The following is a 9,384-nucleotide window of genomic DNA, read 5'->3' as shown; positions in this document are numbered from 1 at the left end:
TATCTAGTCCGCTAACTAGGATTGTGTAAGGTAATCCTTAGGTTAAAATTCTTTGTTCTTCCTAGAATATTGGGCTTATAAAGTTATTTATAGCCCCTAAGTTAATAAGTGTCTAGGCTTTTCTAGTAGGTAACTCTATATAGAGTTTAATATAGGTTCCCGATATTATCGCGGTAAGATATTTGGTTAGCTAGTTCCGATAATTATATATTTATCGCTTATTATACTAAATTCCTTAGTATTCTTTTCGCTATTATAGTTTCTTTATCCACGCTAGTAGCCTTAGTTCGATGCCTAGATCTAACTTACCGGACCTATGAATTATATATAGTTTATTGTAGTATATCACACTAGCTATCCTACTATACTCTAGGTATTATATATATCCTCTATATATATAAGCGGAATCGTTATAAGGGTATCCTATTAGATTATTTCTATTTATAATATTAAGTATCCTTCCTTCTAACGCGTCGACCTAACTCTATTCTTAGAGGTGGTCCTAAAGCTTTGTTTTAGCTTCCCTATAGTTCTATCTATAGTTATACTTAGGTATTCCTTCTTCTAAGTCTTCGAGTCCCTTAATTAGGATCGCTCGGTTTGTCCTTAGCGGTGTATTAGGCTCTACGCTATAATTAGCCCCTTAGGAGGTCTCTAGGTTCTCCTAGTTTCCTAGGGACGTAACTAGTGTCCCTAGGTAACCCACTTCTTACTCCTAAAAGTCGTTACCTATTTCCTAGGAGTCGCTATCTCCTAGGTTTACGTACTAGGTCTATCCTTAACTTTCTATTATATCCCACTCAATTTCTAGGAATTCCGCTTATAGTCCTTCAGCCAACCTTTCAATATATAGGTTACCGGCTAATATCTCTTCTAGGCTTAGGTTATTCTATCTTACCAAGAGATCTTCTAATAACTCACTAATTAGGTATTTATTTTCTTATATTGTATATAGTTCTTTATATAGTACCTATTCACGCGTTATATATAGTTCTTTATATAGAGCCTAGTACCTAGGCCTTAGTCTATTAGGCCTCTTATTCTTATATTCTCGAATATAGTGTCCTAGTTTCCTATATATAAAACAAAGGTTTTTCTACCAACACTCTTTCTACTTATCTTGAGTGGTATCTAACTCTATTAGTTTCGGGCTATATAGATCGTTATTATATAGTGCTTTCTTATAGTACCTATACTATCGAAATCGATTAAATCTATATAATTTACCCTTCTTCTACTACTCTATTTCTTATTACTTATAATATCTCTTATTAATATAGTTATTAATCTTAACTATAATAGCGATAAGTTAGTCTAAAGTGTTAGGTCTATTAATTCGTGCTAGTTTATCCTTAACTTCTAGCTTTAACCCTACTTCGAAGTACAGAATATACACTTAATTAGGTAAGTCTAAGTAGGATATAATCTACTAGAATTCGGAGGTATAGACCAATACACTACCCTACTACTTGATCTTCTACAATCTTCTTTCGGCTATTTGTTAGGTATCGATATCTCTAAATATTTATTCTAGGTATTGTCTAAAGCTAGTATAGCTTTTAAAGATAGAAGTAGTGGTAAAAGACTATTTTTCCGGTATCTTTTTATAGTAGTTATATATATATAGCTTAAGCTAGTTCTAGGCTTATCCACGTAAGTAAGTAGATACAAAAATCACCTTACTAGCTTCACTAGGTAACTTATCTCAGTTTATATCTAAGTATATATCTATTTACGTAAGGAATCCTCGAAGCTTAGATTAGGTTCCTTTCAAGTATTCTACCTTAGGAAGTCGTGGTATACCTATAGTGCTAGCTAGTGTAGATACAATTACCTATTACTTAAGTTATTTAAGGAAGTTATCGACTTACCTAAACTTACTACTATTATTCGCGTTATGATTATTAATAGCCTATATAGCCTTCTCTAGGTTATATCGTAGATTAGCTAGTTACTTTTCCTATTTCGCGATTATCTTATCTCTCTCGTCGTTAGAGTCCAGTTCCTCTTTCTTAGGTTACTAGACCGGAGCCTATACTACTCTCTTTTCGATTTAAGATATATTATTATTTATTTAGACTCGAGACTAAGATCGAGACAGTCTTTAATATATTACACACTAGCTAACTAGTTATAGTTAGGTTAGGTAGTTCAGGGTATAGTTACCTTAATATACCTCAGGTTTCCTATATCAATAATACACCTATCGTCACTAAGCTATTACCTTATCTATAGGCCTTACTATAGCCTAAGTCCCTAGAAGTTATATCGAGGAATCGATACTAGGTAGAGCGCCGAGTAGATCTATACCAGGGTATTAGTCTAGCTCGTAGTGTTTGTTAAGTTATATCTTAGTTAAGAGTCGTAAGTCCGTATAGGTATACACAAGTAACAATATAGGATTAAAGACAAAGAACTAGACTAAGTATATAAATAAACGTCCTTATATATCCTCCTATCTTCCTAGGGGTAGTTAGGTAGATAGTAGCTTGGTAGATTTGTCTTGGCGGAATCTATCGTTCTACCATCGACCGGTCTACTACCTATATAATCACGTGACACGATTTCTGGTTAGCTAGGGTATCCTTTACATATGATCTAGGTTGATTGGCTCTTGATGGCCCATAATGCTGGTAGGGTAGTTTGGGTTGTTGGGTGCCTGATAGGTCCATAACAGTTATCAGGAATACCGATATAGCTAGCTCTTAGAAGCTCTATAGCTTTGGTTTCTTCGATAAGGGGTAATTAGCGGAAAGTAGGTAGGACTAGGGCTAATATAGTTGTAGTTCCCTTACCGAACTTAATCTTAAATCTCCTAAGCTTCCGCCTCTAGTAAAGGGCACTATAAGTATTATAATTATCTAACCGCCCTAAGTGACGAAGGAAAGACAGTATCGGCTAGACACCGCGGACCTTACTTCTAGGATATAAACAGACTAATCCTTACGTATATAGCCACTCTTCCTCTTCTAAGGCTAGAGAGGACTATTAAAAGATAGTTTGTAGGCGTAGGATCTATAAGTGTGAGCTCGTACCTTATAAAATAAAATCTACTAAACTTAGATATTCACCGGTTATACTAGCTTCCGTAATAGCCGGAGGGAGATCGACCTCTAAAAACCTTAAAAAATGTTCTATCTAAATAGATAGATCGTGAAGTAGACCCTCTGTAGTGACTAGTGGATTATAGTAAGCTAGTATTATTGATAGGTAAATAATAGAGAATAATTTCTAGTTAGGTTCCTACTATAACGCTGATCGCGGAACCCTAGAAGTGACTAAGTGGGTATAGGGTAGAATATATTCCCCTTAGATATACTTTCTTAGAAATTAGGCCCACTTAGACCCTAAGGCCTAGACTTAACTCGGCCTTTTAATAGTAGACTATACCCCTAAACTTTGGTTAGTTAGTAGTATTATAGAAATAGAATTTTGCTATATAAGTCTTTAAGTCTAATATTCTTTTGGTTTATCTAAATAAGTATTTTCTAAACCTAGTATAAATAATTATCCTACCTATAATCCTAGGACCTCCTTAAGTCTCTTAGGTCTATCCTTAGGTCTCTTAGATCTATTTTATACCTACCTAGGACAGTCAAAGGTACAAAGTGTGAATCCTTAGTTATTCAAAGCTAACCGTAATAAAAGGTATAGGTATAGAGCGGACTAAACAAAGGGCTATATCTATTCTACGTGGTAAAGGACAAAGACCTACCTAAAGTAAGGCCTAATATTCTTAGTATATCCCTTAATTAGTATATTATTAACTATAATATATTAGGTAGTGTCTAAGTGATCGAAATCCGGGAAATATATTTTCGGGAGACTAAATTGGATAATATAAAGTTATATATCGAGCTAGAGATAGATAGGTATAGAGTAGTATAGTGGTTAGACTTTAAAGACTTCGACGCTATTAATAAAGTAGATAATACCCTCACAAAGTTTAACCCTTTATTCCCACTTAAAATAAAGGTAATATAAGTACTATATATTTAATATATAAAAGGTTTATTAGATATAGCAAAGTTATATATTAAGCTAGAAGACAATAGAAAAATATATTATCCCTAGATAGACTATAGGAAATTTAAAGAGATCGCTAGTACAAGGAAAGCGCTTACGGTATTCTATAAAAAAAGCTGAATTTTGTTAAATAGAAATTCTATATTATATAACGTCACTATTCTTGATTTAATATAAATATCTATAAGTAAGAAAATCCCTAAAAATAAGAAGAAGAAAAGGATCACGGAGATATCTAACAAGACTCCTCTATCTAGCTAGGACCCACGCCTCTAAGCCCTCCTCTAAGTAGATCTAGGAACCTCTAGTCTTTCTATAGGAAGAGCCCTATCTCTCTTCGAAGGATACCGAGAAATAGAGTATTAGCACTCTAAGTCTAAGTCCTCGATATCGAGGGAGCCCTATCTCTAAACTCCTTAGGTCCCTCCTCCGCCGGTTATCAAGGCCCTATAGACAGTCTATTAGGTCCACTCTCCTACGATTAGGCTAGACTATCGGCCTACCTAGTACAAGCTAGGTACTAAGCTAGGTACCGAGCGACCTATACTCCCTCCGACTATATAGTGTCCCTAGGTAGTTCTATAGGTATCTAGTGCTCCCTACTAGGTACTAATACTAGATCTAGGTACCCTAGGTACTCTATTCTTTGATAGGAAAGATATAACTAAGGCCCTTAAGAACTTTAAGAAGCTTTATAAGAGATATAGAATTATAGACTCGGTATCACTCTATAAGCTATTCCTGGATTACTATAAGAAGAATATCCGCTAGTAGGTAAAAGCTAACTAGGTATATCTCGCTCTAAACTAGGAGTAGTTTAAGTATAAGATCTATAAGGACTTTAAGGAGTAAGATAGTAAGTATCAGAGATTCTCGCGGTCCTCGCTAATAGATTTAGTGCACTAGCCCTATAAAACTAATATAGAGCTAAGGTAGTATATCTTATAGCTTATAACGACCGCGTATATACTACTAAAGAAAGGAATAATTTTAGAGTGGTAGTACTACAAATAGCTACTTTCTAGACTAACTAGCTAGCTTAGAGAGAAGGTGATTAGAAAGGAAAGAATTAGCTTCGAAGAGCCCTCGGCTATAGGGCCTATCTAGCTTCGTAGGGTCACAAAGGTAATTAATAAGGCCCTTACTACCTAGAGACTTTACGATAAAGCTATAAAAGCGGTCACCTAAGTTACCTACTATTAGTAGGTATAAGCTTATCCCTAGGAACACCTCCGTAATATACTAGTTCCTCCCTAGGAGTATCCTTATAGGGCTAAAGAAGTACGCTAGTAGGAGAGTTTTTCGGCCAAAAAGCTACTAGCCAATTATATATTAGGAAACTAGTAGGGACTATAGAACGTACTCTACTCTAAATCAAAGGGCCAAAGACTATATATAATAACGAGGTTGTATTTCCTAGGGTCTATCGATATATTCTAGAGTATCTAAAGAACCTAGATAAGACACTATATCTTCTAGAGCTTACCGGAATAAGTATTTCCGCGGAGAAATCTTAGTTTGTGATATAGGGCGTAGCTATAGTAGGCTAGGTTTGTGATAGCGATAGATATCGACTAGACGAAGTGAAGGTAGCGAAGATTATTGAGTGGCCTACTCTAATATTAGTCTTTGAAGTACACTTATTTATAGGGCTTATAGTATACTTCTGGGTTATAATCTAGGACTTTGCCTAAATAGCTTCCCCTATATATTATCTTTTGAAATTAGGAGTGTATTTCGAGTGGTATAATAACTACTAAGAAGCCTTTACCTAGCTAAAAAGTGTTTTGTTAACCTTTCCCTATATATTACTAATCGATTATAACTTTACGCTATTAGAGATTATAATTATAGTAGATATATTATTAAAAGGGTAGGGAGCTATATTAATATAGGTATAAGATAGGGTTTATAAGCCGGTAAGATATAAATCTAGGACCTAGTTAGAGATAGAGTAGTAGTATAATACTAGTAAGTATAAGTGCCGAGGAGTACTAAAAGCACTAAAAAAGTTTCGATACTAGGTTTATAGGGTCTACTTTACCCTAGAGATTAATACTAAAACCTTGGTATTGTAGTTAAATCGATCTGTAACGGATTTATTAAGGGCCTTAGTTACTAGCTAGATCGCGTGGATCAGACTATTTAAATTTAATATAAAGTATATCCCTAGATAGTTCTATAGAGCCGCTAATAGCCTATCGAAACGACCGCTAACTATAGAGGAGCGGGAAGAAGGAGAGTAAGAGGAGGATATAGATAATCTTATTCCTATAGCAATTAGTATACTAATAGTTATATTAAACCTAGTGGGTATATCTACTACTAATAACTAGGAGGTAATACTAAGTGTCGAGTAGGATTAGGATTAAGGTAATATAGAGACTTCTTGTATCCTAGGCTCTAAATACTCTATCGAATTAGAAGAGATCGTGAAGTGGTATATAGCGTTCTACTATCCGCTAGGGATACTAATCCGCCGCTATAACTAATTTAAGAGGGATACCACAAACTTTGTTATATAAGAAGAGTATCTATTCTATCGCGGGAAGGGAAATAATATACTATTAAGATAGGTTCTAGACTCTCTAGATAATAGGAAGAGAGTGATTATCGCTAGTCACCCTATATACTAAGTTTTACCGAGGATAACGTTTACCGAGGAGGATATTTACTAAGGATAACAAAATTTCTCGAGTAGGATAGGAGACTACGTTAAGAAAAACCTAAGAAATATATAGGGAAAGGAGTATTATAATAAGGATAGTTTAGCCTAGAAATATATTGGGTACCCTATTAAAATCCTCTGATCTACCCTATACTATAATCCTATAAGCTAGTATATAACTAGACAATTAACTAGCGGAGGGCGGCCTAAAGTAAATAGAGGCTAAGGTTTCGTGTCTCGACCGGTAGGATCTAGGTAGGAAACCGGTAGAGGCGGCCTATATACTTAGCGTTATAAGTAGTACCCTAGGTACCCTCTCTAACGATTTTATATACCCTCTACCGAAAGCTTACAATAGCTCTAAACTAGTTATAGACCCTATCTTTAGTACCTATAGACTTCTATTTCGAGAACAAGAAGGTTACAAAAGCTTCTAGACTACTATCTAGTTTAATATCTATAGGAAGAGGTTAATAGTGTAGTAGCTAGTTCCTATAGTAAGAATAGCGAGAACGCTAGCCTAAGGAATAAGAGGTTAGTAAGTGGGCGACTAAGAAGAAAAATTAAGTATCCGAAGTCTATATACCGAGTAGCCGAAGTAGATACTATATTTGTAGATATAGTTCTATATAAGATACCGGAAGGTAGAGTAGAGTCTTCGAAGCTTATCTATAAGCTCGGCGAGAAAAGGGGAGGGGAGTAGCTAAGTCGGAATAAAGGCGTTAGAGAGTAGGTTAGTAGAATTATAAGATCCCTATATTAGGTTTAACTAGGCGATTAAGGTAAGGAGCTTATAAAAATATCCCTCGATACCTATAGGGACCTAATAAAGGAAACGCGAGTTAGTGTCTTAAGTGTAAAAAAGAGGGAAGTATAGAAGATTACCTTACTTTCTTATAAATACTTCTAGTCTGATAGTAATACTAGTACTTATTTGATTCGCCTAAGTCCTAAAGATAGCGAAAGGTAAAATAGGACCTAAAGCTATACTAGGATCCGGTGTAAGCCTAGTCGACGATATTAGCGTAGATATAGGTTAGGTAGGCTATAATCTAGGGGACTATAAAAGAGAGCTAGGGATAGGGTAGCTACCTACTATCGGTATAGGGAATAACCTATTAATTAGGTATATTTACTAACTCTAAGATAAAAGAAATAAGTTAGTCGGAGGCGTAGCTAGTTAGAGGTATAGTTAGGTAGACAAAAGATAAAGAAACCTACGGAGAGGCGTGGAGGTATAAAAGGGATAGGTAAAGGAGTAGGAGACTCCACGAACCTTATGATAGAGGATATCGGAAGCAGGGTGAAAGAGATACTTAGAAAGGAAGAAGTTAGGTTAGTAAGAGGTAAAGAGGTAACACTAAATGAAAGAAGTGATACTAGGTGAAAGAAGTGCGTAAAAGTGATACCAAGAAACTACGTTTCAGGCTAAAAGAAAGGCTTATTTACTCTCTATATCTCTGAAAGTATGGTGCTTTGTTATCCTAGCAGATACGCTCTTTTCGGCCGAAAAGAACTTATCATAAGCCTAGACTTAAGATAGGATAACTCGGTTTAAAAGCCACAAGAACAGCTATTTTTAAAAGTCGACTCCAAGATCCTAAGTAAATATATAAATATCATTATACACCTACAATATCGAAGCCTAGACTAGGGTAGAGTCGTAATATATTTTAGTCTCTTACCTAGGTATTTGGTTCGACAAGATATTTACTACTACACAACGTATATCGCGATCCGCCCGGATTATATATAGAGACTAATAGCCTTCCCTTACTACACTAAGAGCGTATATCTAGGGGAAGTTATAGGGTTTACGTATATTGATTTAAATATTAGTGACTTCCTAGTAACTAGATATAGTGGAAACGTAGTATAGGGCTCTATATCCTTTACCGATAAGGATAGTGAGAACTACACAATCGTCCTTCGGAAAATATATTTATACCTTAAAGAATAGTGGTCTAAGATTTCTAGCTACTTAGAAGCTTAAACCTTAGGCTATACAATTATAGTCTACCCTTAGATATAGGGGAAAGAAGAAGAGCGATTTAGAACCTCCTTTGAAGGGGTAATCTACAAGACTAGTGATATCCGGTTAACCCTACTAGTGTTTCCACATAGCTCGATAGGGCCTACTACGCGTCTAAGAAGAGCGATAATACTATAGTTTAGTGCTATCTACGAAGACTATAAGCGAATAGAGACTACTAAAGCCGGGATATAGAGCGAGATTTCTAATACTTACTAGGATATATAGCTATCTCCCTAAAAGCTATTAGGGGAATCGAGTTAGAAGCGTGTAGTTAGGGATCTCCCCTCGTTTCTAGGAGTATCCTACCTTACTAGTCTCGGGGAGCTCTCTAATACACTAGGGAGGATTAAATAGTCTAAATAGTCTATTATCACTAAGCTTAATATCCTGCTTAGAGAAGATAGAGCTACCGCGTACCGGTAGGTTACTTAATAGCGGCTTTGTGCTTCGAGGTAGTTTATAGAGGGTTTTATAAGGATTATTACCGCCGAGAGATCTATATATAGGAACCGATCGTTCTTTCGTCTTTTAAAGGAAGGGGAGCCGATTCTAAAGGTATACCTAGACTACTAGAAAGAGGTGGTTAGTGATAGTGATAGTGATAGAGAGATTGATAGGGGCTCTATGGTTAATAAAGATTAATAGAGGTTATTAG

Source organism: Penicillium coprophilum, assembly GCF_028826855.1.
Source record: "Penicillium coprophilum strain IBT 35676 chromosome Unknown utg000005l_segment0_segment0, whole genome shotgun sequence".
NCBI lineage: Eukaryota > Fungi > Ascomycota > Eurotiomycetes > Eurotiales > Aspergillaceae > Penicillium > Penicillium coprophilum.
The sequence above is the reverse complement of the archived record's forward strand: the minus strand, read 5'-3'. Positions refer to the sequence as shown.